Raw genomic sequence first — 18,762 nt, 5'->3', positions numbered from 1 at the left:
GAAGACTGTACTAAGATGAAGCGTGATTGTGGAAAAGGAGTGCTAGATGTGACTACTACGAAAGACGAAACGAAAGTAGAGATTATTTATCGCAAGTGTAGCTGTAAACATAAAATAATTTACGACGATGTTATGACATTAAACCTAGAGAAATGAGCACTCGAAATGGAAAAAAACATTTTCTTGTCTCTCAGCGATATTTCGAATACAAATCTACGGATATTTCCATTTGAATATAGCACTGATACTTTTAATTTCCCCATAATTAAAATAGATATCTATATTTAAAACGAATAGACGTTTTGGCAAAAGATTAACGTATTTCGATTATTTTCGTAATGTGTATAAACACTTCATAATATAACAATGTGAACATGATAATTATAAATAGTTACTGAACAAAATTGCTCAAATCCACTATCTAAAAATTGTGTACATGTGTACTGTCTTCATACATTACTAAACGCACAAAAACTTCAACAGTAAAGCAAAGTTATTTTTCGATTGTAACTGCTATGTAATACTATTATTTCAATAACTGAATACATACCTAGAACGTTGTATATAGCAATTAACCAATTCAGTAAACAAAAAGAAGACGTTTCACAAATGACAAATGTGCCATTTTTATTGCCAGAAATAGGCATTGGTTACAGAATGCGAGCACTACTACATAGCACTATTTGGATGGAAGGAAAAAAACCTTATAGACAAAAATTGCAACATATACTCTTTACACAATTTGTTACATACAACGTTCTTCCAGGCACGCAGTCAGTTACTAGGGACACTTTCTTAAAAATTATTTTACTAAAATGTAGGGTTACATATTGAATATATAATTTCAATATTAACTCGCCTAAAGTATTGAAATTCGGTACCGACGGGTGAAGTCATACTTTTTGCTCTTGTTTATAATTAGTACACGTAGCATAATTTACAAAGGAACCTAATGTTTATAATGGAAGTTTAATATAATCTCACCGAAATTATTCGAATTTATTGCTTAAAAATAAAATAACATAATCACCTAGACCTCGGATGCTAAGGTTGTATACTTCAGTGCCGGTATAAATAGTAAAGTATTAAAATTAAATTCACATTATCATATATACTACGAAAATTTTAGAATCTAAGTCTAAAATAGGACCTACTTCCAAAAAAAAATACATTTTTTTTTCCAGAATAGGAATTGCGTATTAGGATTTCAGAGCTTCTTTGAAGGACATACATACATACATACATACATACATACATACATACATACATACATACATACATACATACAGTAGCCACCGGCGTGGCTCAGTCGGTTAAGGCGCTTGCCTGCCGGTCTGAAGTTGCGTTCGGGCGCGGGTTCGATCCCCGCTTGGGCTGATTACCTGGTTGGGTTTTTTCCGAGGTTTTCCCCAACCGTAATGTGAATGCAAGGTAATCTATGGCGAATCCTCGGCCTCATCTCGCCAAATATCATCTCGCTATCACCAATCTCATCGACGCTAAATAACCTAGTAGTTGATACAGCGTCGTTAAATAACCAACTAAAATAAATACATACATACATACATACCTACAAAGCTTCGAAACCATTTGTTTTTTAACAATTGGGTTCACTTAAGAAAGATGACATGAAATACATTCAATTCTTGCAATAATTCTAACATGATACTTGAGAAGATTGTAACGAATTTATATGTTTCGCTAACATTTAATTTGATAATAAATAGTTTATATTTTGCATAATATACAGCAGATACAACGACAAATCCGTCACAGACATAGCCGTAAACGTGATGCAGAGAAAATAAACGATACTTCCTACAAAGTCAACTGCAGCACAAAAGGTTAGTAGGTTATTTTATGATACTTTATGAACATCTCTGGTTATTTAGCGTCTGAATGATATGAAGGTGATAATGCCGGTGAAATGAGTCCGGGGCCCAGCATCGAAAGTTGCCCAGCATTTGCTCATATTGGGTTGAGGGAAAACCCCGGAAAAACCTTAACCAGGTAACTTGCCCCGACCGGGAATCGAACCCGGGCTACCTGGTTTCGCGGCCAGACGCGCTAGCCGTTACTCCACAGGTGTGGACGTCACAAAAGGCTTCTCGATACAAAATGAAGTAATTAATTTTATACTACCTAATTTCGAGAAAAGGTCAAGAAATATCAATTCATGATTCACTAAAAGATTAATGTTTTAATGTCCTAGTCAACGATGAAAAGACTATCTTACTTTGAACTAAACCATAACTGACCTGCACCCTTCCAAATGTTAAATCATTTATGGGATACTTGATGACAGACCTCATACTATTTGGAGAACTCGAGCGAATCGCTCGATAAGGACAGAGAATATTGCGCACCAATGAAAAGAGTCCAAGTCATTCTGCCAAACACATTAAACTATGGATTACACGTTTTCAATTTTGAAAACTTGTGGAAACAAATCATAGGAAGCTTATGAATGCTTCTACGCTGGGTGAAACTGACAAAAATTAAATGCAGATAAAATAAAATGAAGAAATTATTGTATGATCGTTTACGTGGCAACTGAGATGAGTCAATGTCACTATTGAATTCTGTTATTTTACTAATTTTTTATGTATTTGTATTTATTTAGAAACACACTCTTTCAGCTTTCCCAACTATGGGACTGCCTCATCGGACAAAGCATAACTAACACACAGAGCGAAAACAAAAAATTAAATTTAAAAAAGAGAACACGAAAGATCACACAAGAGGAACATCTAAAACGAACAAAAAAAGTGAAATTAATATCAGGAAATATAATGAAATAAAATAAACATAGCAAACGAACAGATTAAACGTTCAAACAAAAGTTCCTCCTTGTCAGTACACAAAGTACAGGTGACATTTTAAAACGACAAGTGATCCTCTGATGGCACCAAGCTAGATTTGCCTCCATTTTATTTTATAATGCTGTCAAAATAAGTCTAACAAAACTTGAATTCTCTTCATCAAAAAACCAACATACAACATTCCAAAGTCATGAACTACTAACATAACCACACAGTTTATATGTTATGCTAAATATCGTCCCAAAACCATTTGGAGCAGGTATACATCATCATTTACAAAATAAGCGCTTAGGGTCGTATTCATAGACATTTTTAGCGCGGGCTTTCGGTGAATTATCAGCGTTTTTGGTATTCATTAACCAGTGTTAGCGATAGAATATGATTTGAATTCTGTACTAGTAACCTGTGGATAGCCGGGGCTAGCTTAGTACTCTCGTAGCGCGTGCTGCGAAATGTCTATGAATAGCACCCTTAGAGATTAATATGATAGTTCTGTCTATACTTAATATACTACCAAATAAAATACAATACGTCATCATAACTAAACAATATTTCAGCATCATCAAATCCTTACCTGAATGGAAGACCTAGGTAACTCGATTTTTTACACTGAAGAGAAGTAAAAAAAAAACAAACAAACAAAGTTTATGTTGCAACCTGTTTAAAACATTAAAAAGTAGGTGGACATGACAACACTGGAATACGTTCATTGGATTCGAAAGAATGAGAAAAGGTGGAATAGGAACCGCTTATTTTGTTTTGGCTTCTCGAATTCATTGACCCTACAAGTTCAGTAACTGTAAAGGGGAATCTGGATATTTCTCTTACCCTTGGGTGTCCCGAATTGTTGATGGAATGCGTAGCTTGAGTATTTAAAGTGTTTCCTGGAAAACATTTCTGTTGTCTTTTGACAATATCTGCGAATTCCGGGTCGGTGACAGTTATACAGAGTGTTAAAAAAAGTATCCAATATTTTAGGACACTGGTCCCCAACTCAGAGCACTGTGTCGTCAACAAACCTTGCCCGCTCGCCCGCGGAAAGTCGTAACAGGGCAGGTAAGACGTTCAGCGGCGGGACCACAATATGAATTTACTGCATAGGTTTATGATTGTTTTCTGATAATAAAAGATACGGGCTGAATAGAAATAACTAAATAAACTATCTTAAGCAATTTGGAAAAAAAAAACATTGTAGCCTATTTTCAACAAAGTTAGAAGTTAATAAATTTATAATTACTTTTAGATATGTAATACACATTTCATGTCAATTATTCGGGTAATACATGACAATTACTGTAAATGTGTAAACTGCTTCTGTTAAGGAAAATGTTGAACGAAACACATAAAAACCCTAGGAATAGCAATGCAGAAATTTAACTCCATTCAGTCCACTCAACACTGGCATTAGCACGGGATTTGTTTAATTCTCTTATCCCTCAGCAATTTCTCAACGTTTGGAACTATTGTTTGTATAGTGCATAATGTGACAGCATATTTTAAGTTGTGATCCGATACTTGGCTTCCATGACATGGCTTATTTATCTTCATCATAGGAAAAAAATTGCTGTTCGCACAGATATGTGAATCCGGAAATGGATGTCTGTACAATCGGGGAAATCTAAGACATGTAAAGTTCATATAAAAGTCAGATAACTTCTTTTGTTTTGATATTTGTCCTTCAGTTCACTATCGTAAAGTAAATCAATAAGCTCTAATTACAAATAATAATTAATCGAAAATCAAATTGAAAATTTTCCTAGTCTTTAAATCTCGAATCAAATTCCTGGCGCAGATCGTCATGATGTGTGAATATATTCTTCGAAATCCAAAGTCTTAAGAAACTAGTATGCCTATATCGTTGTTAATTTTGAAAAATGTGCTGTAGCTTATCCTTTTAGTTAAGCTAACGTTCCATAATTAGAGGTGGTTTCATATTAAACGCCTTCACTCTATCATATAACTGTGTAATAATCTTGTTGTTACCTTGTAGAAAACAATTTAAAGCATTCAGATAATTCCATTAAGAAAGCAAGTTCACAAATCCATTTTTTTTCTTTTTTTTTTTTTTCATTTTTCACTTATGATACAGACTTTTCTTCTTTCTCCGTGAACGATGATGTTTCCTCCCTCAGTTCAAAGAACCTATTCAATAATTTGCCACGACTTAGTCACCGTACTTTACTATAATATGACAGATCGCCATACTCGCTATTGCATTCATCAAGAAAGACTTGAATTTACAATGAGCGAGACTTTTCGATATAATTATGTTGGTGGTTTTTCCAACTTTGCTACTTCTATAACACCATTTTGATTTGTTTTGCACATGAATTCTGTTGGTGTATAATGCAGTGAATAGAAATAACTTCATGGGATACATGAACGCTTTTCACTTCGTCCCTTAATTCCTTATTACACCCGTTTTACTTCCAACTATGGAAGGAGCACCATTGGTTGCCAAGGATATAAGTTTATTCCAAGGAAGTCCAAAATAATTTCTACAACCTCTACATGAAAATATCGGAACCAGTAGCAGTAGGCCTATCCTTTATGAGAACAATATATAAGAGCTCTCCTTAATCTGAAGGTTTTCAATAACGCCTCTTACAAAAATCACCAGTTGGAGATTATCGCTTACATAAGTATTTTCATCTACTGCCAAAGAACAACAAATGACAGACCGACAAATAATTACTAGTTGCATCTGAACGTCCTCGGCTAGACCTCGGATGGGATGCATCACGGTGGAAAGAGACAAACTGATAGATAAAAACTCCTACACTTGAGAAAAGTTCTTCAGTTGTAATTAAACATTCTTCAAATTTTCAATCTTTAAAAGGTTTATAATACCATACTATTACAAGCGAAATTTTATAACTGAGTCGCACAGCCGATTTACTAACACTGTGATCTTAAACAACTTCTAGCTCATTTTCCTTCAATTGTTGAATTAATGCTACACGCTCTTCTCTTCGTATCTGTCATATTCGTTACTGTGAGTTGTATCATGCATCTGTAAATTGTATTTCTTCAGTGTGGCCTACGTTTTGAAGTGTTTTCTGCTTCTCACATCTCTTGTTTAAATGGATGGCAAGAACCGCCTCTGCTCACGACAACGCAACGTCACAAACCGGTCCTTTGCCCGGTACAGTAAGCACGCAACAGCCAAGCACTGCCCGTGCCCGTTCATACGCGAGTTGATCATCACTGTTTTAAGAGGTGCTAGTATGCATCAAAACAAGAAAATAATGACTAATAAACATGGGTCCTAAACACTTACTTTCTGAGATCTGAACACTTGTTCGTAGGAGGTGCTCAATATGACGTCCATTCATGGCAATACATTCCTCTGCCCTTCGGCATAAGGAATCACGCACTCTTTGAAATTGAACTGGTTGTTCTTTATAACCAAAAGTCTAGGGGATTTAGGTTTGGGGAACGAACAGGCCAAGGTGTGCGGCCTCCCCGATCAATCCAGCGGTCCTGAAACGTCAGCGTCCGGTGTTTACGCACATTGCGGAGAAAATTTGCTGGTGTACCATCATACATGGACCACATCTGTAGTCTTTGCTGACATGGCACATACTCCAGCAAGGTAGGCAATACGTTAATAAGAAAGTCCTGATAACAAGCCCCAGTTAATCTCTGTGGTAGCATGTATGGCCCTTAATCTATCGCCAAGAACCCCTGCCCATATGTTGATTGAGAATCGGTGCTGATGCCTTATTTCTTCAACTGCATGGGGATTTTTATCAGCCCAGAAATGCTGATTATGAAAACTCGCAACACCATACCATCTCTGCTGAACCCCGCTCATATCTGAAACGAAACTTTTGTTTTCAGTATTCCTTGCGACGTATCAGTATTCCTTCAACTACGGCATAATAATCTGATAGTCTGCTGTATTGTAGGACAGAAAAATGCATTGCCATAAATGGACGTCACACTGAGCACCTCCTATAAACAAGTGTTTAGATCTCAGAAAGTATGTGTTGTAGGACCCATGTTTATTAGACTTTTTTTTCTTGTTTTGATGCATACTATCACCTCCTAAAATATTGAATACTTTTTAACACCCTGCAGAAATGTTTAACGGAGGTAAAAAAAGTCGTGCAAAATATGAAAAAATATTAAGATTTTTTTACGAAATATGACAATTTTGCCAAAATATGATGAAATATGACAACTTTTTTGGAGATAACTGCATTCTCCACATAGTGAATCGTGAATATCCTTGTTCCTATACCGCTAGCAGAAATGATTTAGAACATAGATGTCCAAATTGTAACTCGTAAGAGGTAACCCCTGGCGTAAGCAACCTGCAGCGCATATTCTTTAAGGTCGGTTTTTCTATTTTATATGGAAAGTTATTGACTTTAGCAGAGCATGCCTAACGTGCAATATCTCCAGGTTCTATAGGCGTTTGGACATCCATGGTTTAGAATATGAAATTTCATATTTTGCCTTTCTCTAGTTATTGTCCGCACCTATAGGCTATGTTCATAATAATCATTTTGTTAACTTTCCTCCCTCCAGCTTTTTGTCGCTCGAAATATATTCAAACAAATCTTAATCTAGCCATATGTAACGATCCCAGCGAGCAGGATACCTTTCTTCGCTATTTTTAAGATGAAGATCGCCAATTCCTATATTAGTTACCAGCAAACATCAGACTACACATCTTCTAAAAAAATTCTAATTACTGGTATATGACAATGATTCAAGTTGGATGAATTTGTGCGACATTTAAAATTCAGAGAAATCTGCCACTTCCAAATGATTGAATATAGAAATTTACTGTAACTTAAACGAGTATGGATCGATGAAGTGTGCCACTACGTCTGGATCACTTCTCATGACAATCATCTATTTAACTCTAAAGTTACTCATTACAATAATTTTATAACATTTATGTGAAGTAACTGATCGGTTTTAATCTAACAAGCAAACATTCTCATAGGAGCAGATAAAAAAGTTAATGTTTTTTCTTTCACCAGGTCAATAATGTCAAGAGAAGTGCTTATACAAATTTTGACCACTGGACCGCAATTACAAGGGGTGTAAAAAAATAAGTTCCCTAACGGTCGTTAACAGAAAGAAAACATAATTTCATTGGAAAAATTTATTGGAACAGACACAGCAATTGTTGAGCTATTTTTCAACATATTTCCCACCGGAATTGAGACATTTGTCATATCATGGGATCAACAGAGAGGTGCAGACGGCTGTCAAACGCTGGTTCCAATCCCAGGCGACGGACTTCTACGACAAAGGTGTACAAAAATTGTTCCCATGGTATGTCAAAAGTTTTAGTTCCAGTGGGAGATATGTTTACAAATAGCACAACAATTACTGTATCTGTTTCAATAAATATTTCCATGCAATTGTGCTTTTTTTTCTGTAAACTGTCCCAGGGAAAATCACTTTCTGGACAGCTTCGTAATTGCGGTCGAGTAGCCAAAATTTGTATAAGCACTTCTTTTGACATTAACATGGTGGTAGAACCAAATTTAACTTTTTTATCTGCTCCCATCAGAATGTTTCCTTGTAAGTTCGATGTTATAAATGAACTATTTCGAAACAACAAATATCAAATTGCGCAAAAAACTGTTTTTAGTTGGTTATTTAACGACCTGTATCAACTACTAGGCTATTTAGCGTCGCTGAGATTGGTGATAGTGAAATGGTATTTGGCGAGATGAGACCGAGGTTTCGCAATAGGTTACCTGGCATTCACCTTACAGTTGGGGAAAACCTCACAAAAACCCAACCAGCTAATCAGCCCAAGCGGGAATCGAACCCGCTCCCGAGCGCAACTTCAGACCGGCAGGCAAGCGCCTTAACCGACTGAGCCACGCCGGTGTAGCGAAGAATTGTTCAATGGTAACTGATTTGCATCACACAGACATGAATAAGTAGACAGTAAGAAGGTGTTATTTTCTTGAACATTTTAATAAATGAACCAACATGAAAGCATTAAAATGTTTAATATATAGTGAAATTTCATTTCTTTTTCTGTTATGCAAGTCACAATGAAAAATATAATAGTTAAACTCGTAAGGTCAGATGTACAAAGAGAGCACGATCAAAAAAATAGACTACAATACAGGGAATTTCTACAAAAAAAATTCGTGATATTTCCGTCCCATTGAATCCCTTGCACACCACTGACCATTCTGACCAGTAACATTAAAATTTTATATTACATAAGTCGACAGTATTCGTATGTCTATACAATGAAACGAAAGATACAATATGAACTGTGTTACATAGTTACATATTTTACACAGACGCTATTTAAACGAACAACTTGACGCATATTTTACTAAACTCGTTTAACGCAGGCTGAAACATACGTTCTTTAATACACCTAGTTTTAGGTAATATCATCGCTTGAGGGTTTCTCGTGTTGTATATATTTAGGGATTTTTACATAAATTGTTGCAACCTATCCTAATCGAGCTCAAAAATCCGAGGTGCAAACATGAGAATGTCCCACGAATTTCGAAAATCGGCGCCTATGTGCTCACCATTAATGTTTAACTCATTTTTCTCTATGGTTTTAAACGGTGTGTTATGAATAATGTATTTATGTACTCCTTATCACGAGAGATCAATACTTCCATTAACTCCTCGCTCTTCGCTCACAAGAAGCTTAATGTAACTACTTTAATTGTACAGCCGGTGTATTGTACTTATAAACACGCTCTTTAAAGTTCTTCCTTCTTGAACAAACTGCTTAAACGCAATACAATTATAACGGGAACTCAATACAACGGTAATTAATTTGTAAAACTATACATTCTAAATCAAACAAATTACTGTAAATTAGAATATATTAAGAGCTAAACACTCACTGTTACCGCAGGGACTTCTGCGGAACGTCGATATTAAGTATCTTATTAACATTCACAGAACCGTAGTCTTTAGACCAAACACTTCCATGTTGTGAAGTTGTGATTCCCGAACATCTGGAAGGAAATTAGTAAGTGTTAGTATCAATAAATGAATCTAAAACATGTGCTCTAGCAAAATTATTGTCTACTGATGGTATACTTAAAACTGATAATATTGCTCCGTCTGTGCAGCACAACACTGATGTCAAACCTATTCGTAAAATGTTTACAGCTACGTTTAGGATTACGAATAGTATGAAGTACAAGCTATTGAAATTGACTGTTTTATAATCGTGCATATACAGTACGAGTATTGCGAGAACGTTTATAAATAGAGAAAATTTATATTTTCTCTAAGAAAAACAAAATGGTTCCAAAGTGGGCACATCTAGTACTAACGTTTTATTTTGACTTTCAGTTGTGCAATAGCTAATATGAGATTATTAGACAAAAAAAATAAAGAGAGAAAATCTTACTTTTCTAACCTAATTTAATATATTATGACTAATTAAATATTATGGAGATATTTTTTTCTCTAAAGTATAGGCACCTCAACCTATAAGAACTTGGTACGCCAATATAAACTACCTTCTACTGCAACAGAAAAATGTATTCCGAAAGATATTGAGAAGAACCGATATGCAGATGGTGTGCGCAAGATTATAGATACAGTTCCAGAGTAGTTTTTCATACCCAATCTCTTTCACTGATGATCTCCAGTTCTTTTAAAGAGAACTCATTTATTGAATAGTTATAACTAGACTTATAGTGTTTGTGACCGATTACAAATGTTGACTGCAGCATGGTACATAGGCCGGGGACGTGAGCTAGTACGATTGGTTCTGCGATCGATTACGTGAATAACAAGGTGAACATAAAGGGCCGTATTCATAGACATTCTTAGCCCGGGCTTCCGGGAACTAACGTTTTTCGTATTCATAAACCAGTGTTAGCGATATGATACAATATAAATCTTGTACAAGTAACCCGTCAATAGCCGGGGTTAGTTTAGCACGCTCGTAGCGCGGGCTAACGAAATGTCTATGAATAGCACCCAAACAAATCTGGACAGCTTTAAAAGTAAGTATACTCGTAAGCTACATAGCATTACAAAGATTTTATTTTCTGCAACGGTCTGCCTTATTTTACATGATGTTTTGTCGTAACATAGTTTTAAATATGTTTGCTGCAATGTAACATGGCATGTGAGTTTTTTATTTATATATTTTTCTATAAATGTTTAAAGTGGGGATTGTTTACTTTAGATAACGATATGTCAGCAGTCACCACCATCTCGCACAAATCCCGGAAAAATGTTGATTGCTTATTCCAAATATAATCGCCTGGTATTTCGTTTGTTTTGTTAGGCCTATTAGATACCAATTTGAGCTGTTCTGTATGTTTTCTTGTGCTACAAGTGTCTGTATATAATTTTGCTTGTCATCTTGTATCTTTGTATTACATAATTCACTTCAAAACACTACCAAATTCCGCTGCAAAAATATGCGCCTGGGAACCTTAACCTTCGACATTATTATCCGCAGGTACACTGTTTATGCCTGCTAGTGTATGGCTGGTGAACGGATAGCAAACTTGAAGCGACCGTAACGCACTCTATTGGTCCCCAACATTACAAGCCTAGTTATAACAAAATAACCATTGGGCAAAGGCTCATTTATAATGTATTAAATTATGGCTCTATCTGATCATTTTAATTTCATTATTCATTAGGATTATGTAACGTATACTTCCACTTAAGACTTAAAAAAATGTTAATAGTAATTACATTCATGTGGAATCTTCATTTTTATATCTATGTGACAAACAGTCCTACTTTAACTAAAAGAATCAATAAGAGTAATGTCGTCCGCGTCTGTGGCTCAGCGCTCCACCCAGGCGGCCAGGGATCGATTAGAGTACTCCCGTTTCCTCCTTTCATTCTTCCAACAGTCTCCACTCCATTTATTTTTATTCTATCATCTGCAACAGTTTAAAAATATAGGCTGGGGTAAAGTCATGAGGATAGTATGGATACGGCCCGATGCTGATATAGAAGGGCTTGGAGTTTCGGGTACTTTCGGTAATCAGGTACTCATTCGAGGATGAGACCTGACTCTGTAGTGTACGGGCTGAGTCAGGATGGCCTACCTGTCAGCACTGGATGAAATAATCATCGCATACAGTCCGCACAATAGGCTCACATTAGCGATTATCCCACGTGCATGAATTCATTTCGGATCCAGCTCTCGAAATCAAGCCAACCAGCCAAGTCATTAACACGACTGGAAACTCTTGGTTCTACTCCAATATGGATGAGTGAGTGAGTGAGTGAGTGAGTGAGTGAGTGAGTGAGTGAGTGAGTGAGTGAGTGAGTGAGTGAGTGAGTGAGTGAGTGAGTGAGTGAGTGAGTGAGTGAGTGAGTGAGTGAGTGAGTGAAGCCTATTTTGTTCCGTGAAGGGTTAAGTTCTCCTAGAAAAGGAAGAGCTCGGTTAGGAATTCATGTGATGACCTAGTCCACAAGAGTTATAAGTTTAGTTCACACCTATAGTAGTTTCCTTCCTCATACTACATTTTCCTACACTCTTTGAACTATCGCGACAATCTTTCCTGCTAGAGCACACACTTATTTCGGCATTGCCACCTATTTTTCTCGCACACAAACTCGCTTCTACATTGTCACCTATTCTATTAGCACAGGCACTCGTTTAGACACTGTCACGCAAGGATTATTTACTCTAACAAGATAGACAGACATTGTCACACCAAGATTATTCACTCTAACAAGTTATCGGCACAGACACTCGTTTAGACATTGTCACACCAAGATTATTTACTCTAACAAGTTATCGGCACAGACACTCATATAGACACAGTCACGCAAGGATTATTTACTCTAACAAGTTATCGGCATAGACGCTTGTTTAGACATTGTCATACCAAGATTATTTACTCTAACAAGTTATCAGCACAGACACTCGTTTAGACACTGTCATACAAGGCTTATTTACTCTAACAAGTTATCCGCACAGACACTCGTTTAGACACTGTCACACAAAGATTATTTACTCCAACAAGTTATCGGCACCGACCTCGTTTAGATAATGTCACACCAAGATTATTTACTCTAACAAGTTATCGGCACAGACACTCGTTTAGACACTGTCATACAAGGCTTATTTACTCTAACAAGTTATCCGCACAGACACTCGTTTAGACACTGTCACACAAAAATTATTTACTCTAACAAGTTATCGGCACCGACCTCGTTTAGATAATGTCACACCAAGATTATTCACTCTAACAAGTTATCGGCACAGACACTCGTTTAGACACTGTCACACCAGGATTATTTACTCTAACAAGTTATCGGCACAGACACTCGTTTAGACACTGTCACACCAGGATTATTTACTCAAACAAGCTATTGGCACTGAGTAGTATGCACTTTCCGTCCGTCAATGATTAATTATTCAATACACAAACGAATGTACATTTCTTCTTAAAAATACTAGTATAACAAACCCTTCTAGGCGTTTTATTTACATTTATCATCCCGACAAACGAAATATAACTAAGACGTAGATTAATGTTGTAGACCATGTGACTTGATATGTACATAAGACATTATTGAACTGAAGTCGGATCTTGACTACTTGTACGTCTATGTTGTTACTGCAAGCTCATGCACATATACATGCCATACCACAGATCATCCGCTGAACGACATTAATGACACATAGATGTTGGAAATTTAATATCATGAAGAGTAGAAGTATGTAAGGCCAGTTGGAACTGCCTAAACAGATCTGCTTAAAGCTGGCCACACAGCAGTTTACTTGGACGTAAGTCGTACTTCCGATCATATATCAATCTGTCCGAAATAATCAGTCACATCTGAATATGGCTGGCCAGACCTGGATTTTCCCGTATTTCATAATTTATACATAACATATAGGCCTATAACCTACAAAACTGGATGGGGAGAGGAACAAATAATAGCGGTGGAAATAAACTTTTGGTGACGTTCCATCAACATACCCAAGAGAAGGTAATGTTTAGAATTAAAAAATAGAGATAAAGAGCAACAATAAAGTGCAATTACTGTATTTATGAACGCTGTACAAAACAATAACGGTTTAGCTACCTCCTGAAGATGAACACTTCCAGATTACAAGAAAAAAATGAGGGGCAGATCACGAAAGACACTGATACAAATGTGCAAAGAGTCATTGGGAGAGCAAGACATGACGGAACAGAGAAATCTTGAAGCCTGAAAATGTCGAAACTGAAATATAGGGTACATATGAATGGTTTAGGGATATAGTGACAAGCAACACTCAAATTTTACAGGAGAGCAACTCTTAAATCAGTGATGTCAACGAGAGCGCAAACGTGCTCATACCCCGTATGCGCTGCTCAGAGCAAGTAAGGCACGCAGGTACAAGTCACTGGTGAACACAAGGGTTGTACAGCTGTCAAAAGAAAAAGTGGCCGCTCTCCTGAAACAAAGTTCCCTTCGGGTATCTTCGCTACAATTCGGAGACAGGCGATGTTACATGTTGTTGGACCACGTTGCCTGATATCTACAGTTATAATTGAAGTATTCTGTGTGTTATCGATAGCATAATGGTAGCGTTCAGGCCTCTTATTCACGAGGTCCTGCGTTCGACTACAACCACGTGCTTTTTATGTTCTTTTTTGTTCTGTTTTTGAGAGAGACAAACTATACATAATGGCTCTTTTCTCCTTTACGATTATTTTAGTAATTAACATCAGGTTCATTAATATATTATGCCATGACTTTATCATTATGATATTGTGGCTGCAAATGGAAAGAAAAGATTTTATTCTCAATAAAAATATCTTTCGTGGCATAAACAAAACAAATTTACTGGCGTCGGCCTTAAAACATTCAAACAATTAAGCGTTCAAAAAACAAAACAAAAAGCCACAATTCAATATTTAGTCTATCTTCCTCTTATCTCGATCATCTTGTAGTCGAGTGGGCATGGAATTGACTAGTCTTTGCAAATAGCGACTGTTTTTAGACACGATATTCCAGGCATTCTGAACATACATATATAAATGTTCTGTCCATGGGCAGGTCTTTCATTGCAAACCCAGCAATCTCCAATCTTTCCTATTTTCTGCCTTCCTCTTAGTCTCCGCATATGATCCACATATCCTAATGTCGTCTATTATTCTTTTCAACCAGAGACCCAACCAATTACTTTTTATCTTTCTAATCAGTTTCAGCATCATTCTTTCTTCACTCACTTTTTCAAACACAATTTTATTTCTTATTCTATCTGTCCACTTCACACGCATCGTCCTTCTCCACATCCACATTTCAAATGCTTCAATTCGTTTCTCTTCATTTCGTCGTAATGTCCATGTTCCTTCCCCATACAATGCCACACTCCACACAAAGCACTTCACTAGTCTCTTCCTTAGTTCTTTTTCCAGAGGTCCGCAGAAGATCCCTCTTCTTCTATTAAAAGCTTCCTTTGTTCATGTTTGCAGTTTTTCTTGGGAAGGATAGGCCTAAATGCGGTAACATCCCGTTGCTTTCCGCACACCACTATCTCTTTCGCATCTTATTAAATTCCAGGGGGCCCAAGCGTGGAGATGAGGAGAGTGGATTTGACTAATTGGGCCCTCCGGACTTCACCGAAAGTCACGGCAAGGGTTAAATATTAATTCTATCACGATGTTTGACCCTATCAGAGATCGGGAAATCTCAATTAGCCTTTGCCCCCCGCATCCTGGACTAGCTTCTACGAATCATTAGAAAATCTTAGAGTGTGATTGGGCCAATTTTTCCGAAAATGTTTCCACACTTTTGCCCTCGTAGCTCAGCGGACGAACGTCGGAATTTAGATGTCAACGTCTCAGGTTCAATTCCTCGTTACTCCTTTTCATTTTATTGTGGTTCAAGATAGTATAAAGTAATAATACAAAAAGAAAAACTAATAGCAGTATTATACAACTGGATTTTTCCAAACCTAATATTAAATTTATGTTATTTATATCGCTAAAGAACGATTACAATATAAATAACTTGAATATTATTTATACAGTATCACTAAAGAACAATAACACAATATAAATTATAAATATCGCCTTGTTTAATTAATATAAGATATTATATAATACGTATTTAATTATCTAAATAAAATAACCTATTTTACAAAGAAAGATGTTTATTTGTGTTATAATAATTACTTACATAAAATACAGATTATTTATATTGCGAAAGAACAATAACAATAAAAATAACTTGAATATTATTTTATAATGCTAATGAAGGAAAACAATATAAATCATAACTTGAATATTATTTATATCGCTAAAGAACGATAACAATACAAAAAACGTGAATATTATTCATATCGGAATTTCACAGATTTATTACAGATGTATTTAAGAAATTGTAGAAGAATAGTAATTAGTAACAGTGTCCTATTTATTCTTCTTGGAGCCAAATTTGTAACTTTTAAAAGTGTGGTTACTATGTTGAAGTGTATGTGTTGCAACGGATGCTTGATTTGTTATGTATGTGAGTCAGTTATGGGATGCTTGATGTCGTCGCAATGTCGTAATTATAGTTTGATTGTGTCTGTGTGACTAGTGTGTATTAATTTATGATGTATGGTACGGAAAGCTGCATATTTGTGTTATAGAAGTGTTACGTATGTGTGTTGTTAATGTTTTTGTATGTTTCAAATTGATAACTGATATTTGTTTTGCAATCGCAATGACTAATTTACGGATTGTTTATGTTTTGTTTACATCGCGTAAGCTAATTTAATTTTCTTTTCCATTTCTCTTTATGCTTATCTTTTTTGTGTATAAAACTATAGCCCTAACATACATATGTAAAATAGGGCTAACCCCCATTGGAGATACTGTAGCTACAATAGTAATAATTATTATTCATATCGTTATAAAACGATAACAGAATACAAATGATGACTTGAATTTTATTCATATCTCTAAAGAACGATAACAAAATATAAATAACGTGATATCCATCAAGAACGATAACTGGATATAAATGATAATTTGAATATCATTTACATCGCTAAAGAACGATTAAAAAATAAAATGAAAACTTGAAGAAGGCCCGAACCCAGAACCTTTGAATCATTAAACAAGCACTCTACCGCTGGTCTGCGAGGAGCAGATATGGAACGCTTTCATAGTTCCGGAACTGCTTGTACAAGCACATGCATCGTGTAACATCGCCGCGACCCGAAGTGGACTTTGAAAATATTCGCTGTTCACGAGTGCGGCCACTTTTTTTTTTTTTTTTGACAGCTGTACATTAAATATTGAGGTAGAAGTCGTGCATTTAAGTTTCAGACTGACTGGACTCTTGACTTCTTATGTAATGAAAGTGGAGGTGATACTCTTTGTTTGGTTTGTGGAAATATTTAATTACAAAGACAAGCAGTGTCAAACGCCTAAAATTATTAGTTCATCTACAAAATAATATATTCAAATTAGTTTGTTTTTATTGACATTAAATAGTAGTAAATGTCTTTGAAGATGTATTGTAGAGTTTCTTCCTCACAGCATTGTATTTATGTTTACAGAATAAAGTACACACAAAAGTGTGTGCTACTAATGGCGCAGACTTGTTACATGTCAATTAAGAGTTGTATCGATAAATTGTCCAGATTTTCGTACATAAATTCTCAGTTTGACGATGTTTCTTACCATTGCGATGTCCCTTAGTTAAGCCGAGATAAAGTTCTGTCCAGATATTTTGAATTACATAAATATTTATCACAATTCATTATAGAAAAATAAAGACATTCCAGAACTATAGAGAATTCCACTTTAAGAAAATAGCATTGAACGTATGGAGGCTGTTCCAGCAACTATTTATAAGTATTTTTCTTGAGAACTGGGAATTAATTAGTCTCATTTAATTCATAGAACATAATTTCATTGACAACTAGACCGATTTCGTATGCTAAAATTGTATTACACCTCTAAAATTGCCATATATTTAATTTACGAATAACGGGGGAACAGCTAAATTGATGGAATAGTCTTCCGCTCTCTTGCCAAAGATCTCCGCTGAAAAACATAACAGACAAGTAGGATTGGTACAGTTAAGGCTAAGATTTCACACTGTTAAAACACGCTTATTTTAAAAAGTACACAAAATTTAACTGTCAGCAAAACAACAAAGGCATTAGGTATGTATGTTAGGTTCTTGTTTGATTATAGATTGAAGTTAATAATGGGATAAGTGTGCTGTACGTAATACTACATTTGTATCATAAGCACTTCTTTACATTTTTAACAACGAAAAACGTGTGCTGCACACAATCTTAATTTTGTATTATAAGCGCCCTGTAACATTTAATAACGGAAAAGTGTGCTGCAAATAATCTTAAATTTGTATTATAAGCGCTTCTTAACATTTTTAATAACGAAAAAAGTGTGCTGCACATAATCTTAATTTTGTATTATAAGCGCTCCGTAACATTTAATAACGGAAAAAGTGTGCTGCAAATAATCTTAAATTTTTATTATAAACGCTTCATAATATTTAATAACGGTAAACGTGTGCTGCACATAATCTTAAGTCTGTATTATAATCACTTCTTAACCCAATAACATAAAAGTATTATTATTATTACTATTATTATTATTATTATTATTATTATTACTATTATTAGCATTATTATTATCATCATTATTATTCAAATACTTGGGGTGTAATATAAGCAGTACCATGAGCTGCTGTCAAGAAGTCAAAAGGAGAATAGTAATAGCAAAAGAAGCTTTTAATAGAAAAAGGACCTCTGGAGAAAGAACTAAGGAAGAGACTAGTGAAGTGCTTTGTGTGGAGTGTGGTATTGTATGGGGAAGAAACATGTACATTATGACGAAGTGAAGAGAAGCGAATAGAAGCATTTGAAATGTGAATATGGAGAAGGATGGAGCGTGTGAAATGGACAGAGTAAGAAAGGAAGCTGTGTTGGAAAAAGTGGATGAAGAAAGAATGATGCTGAAACTTATCAGAA

At 35.6% G+C, this 18,762-nt stretch overlaps 1 protein-coding gene across 2 annotated transcripts in view; it reads right to left on the bottom strand.

Annotated features, from left to right (window-relative positions):
* Positions 1-18,762, bottom strand: part of ATP8B (ATPase phospholipid transporting 8B) — a 634,707-nt gene that overhangs the window by 470,310 nt on the left and 145,635 nt on the right. Inside the window, exon 2 of one of the 2 annotated variants that reach the window (XM_069823802.1) lies at positions 9,680-9,793. The exons of the other annotated variant lie outside the window; for it this stretch is intronic. The gene's annotated coding sequence lies outside the window, so the exon portion shown is untranslated. The remainder of the gene's footprint in view (positions 1-9,679; positions 9,794-18,762) is intronic. 2 annotated transcript variants of the gene reach the window in all.

Source organism: Periplaneta americana, chromosome 4 (assembly GCF_040183065.1).
Source record: "Periplaneta americana isolate PAMFEO1 chromosome 4, P.americana_PAMFEO1_priV1, whole genome shotgun sequence".
Taxonomy (NCBI): domain Eukaryota; kingdom Metazoa; phylum Arthropoda; class Insecta; order Blattodea; family Blattidae; genus Periplaneta; species Periplaneta americana.
Note: the sequence above shows the minus strand (reverse complement) of the source record. Positions and strands in the feature narration are given on the sequence as shown.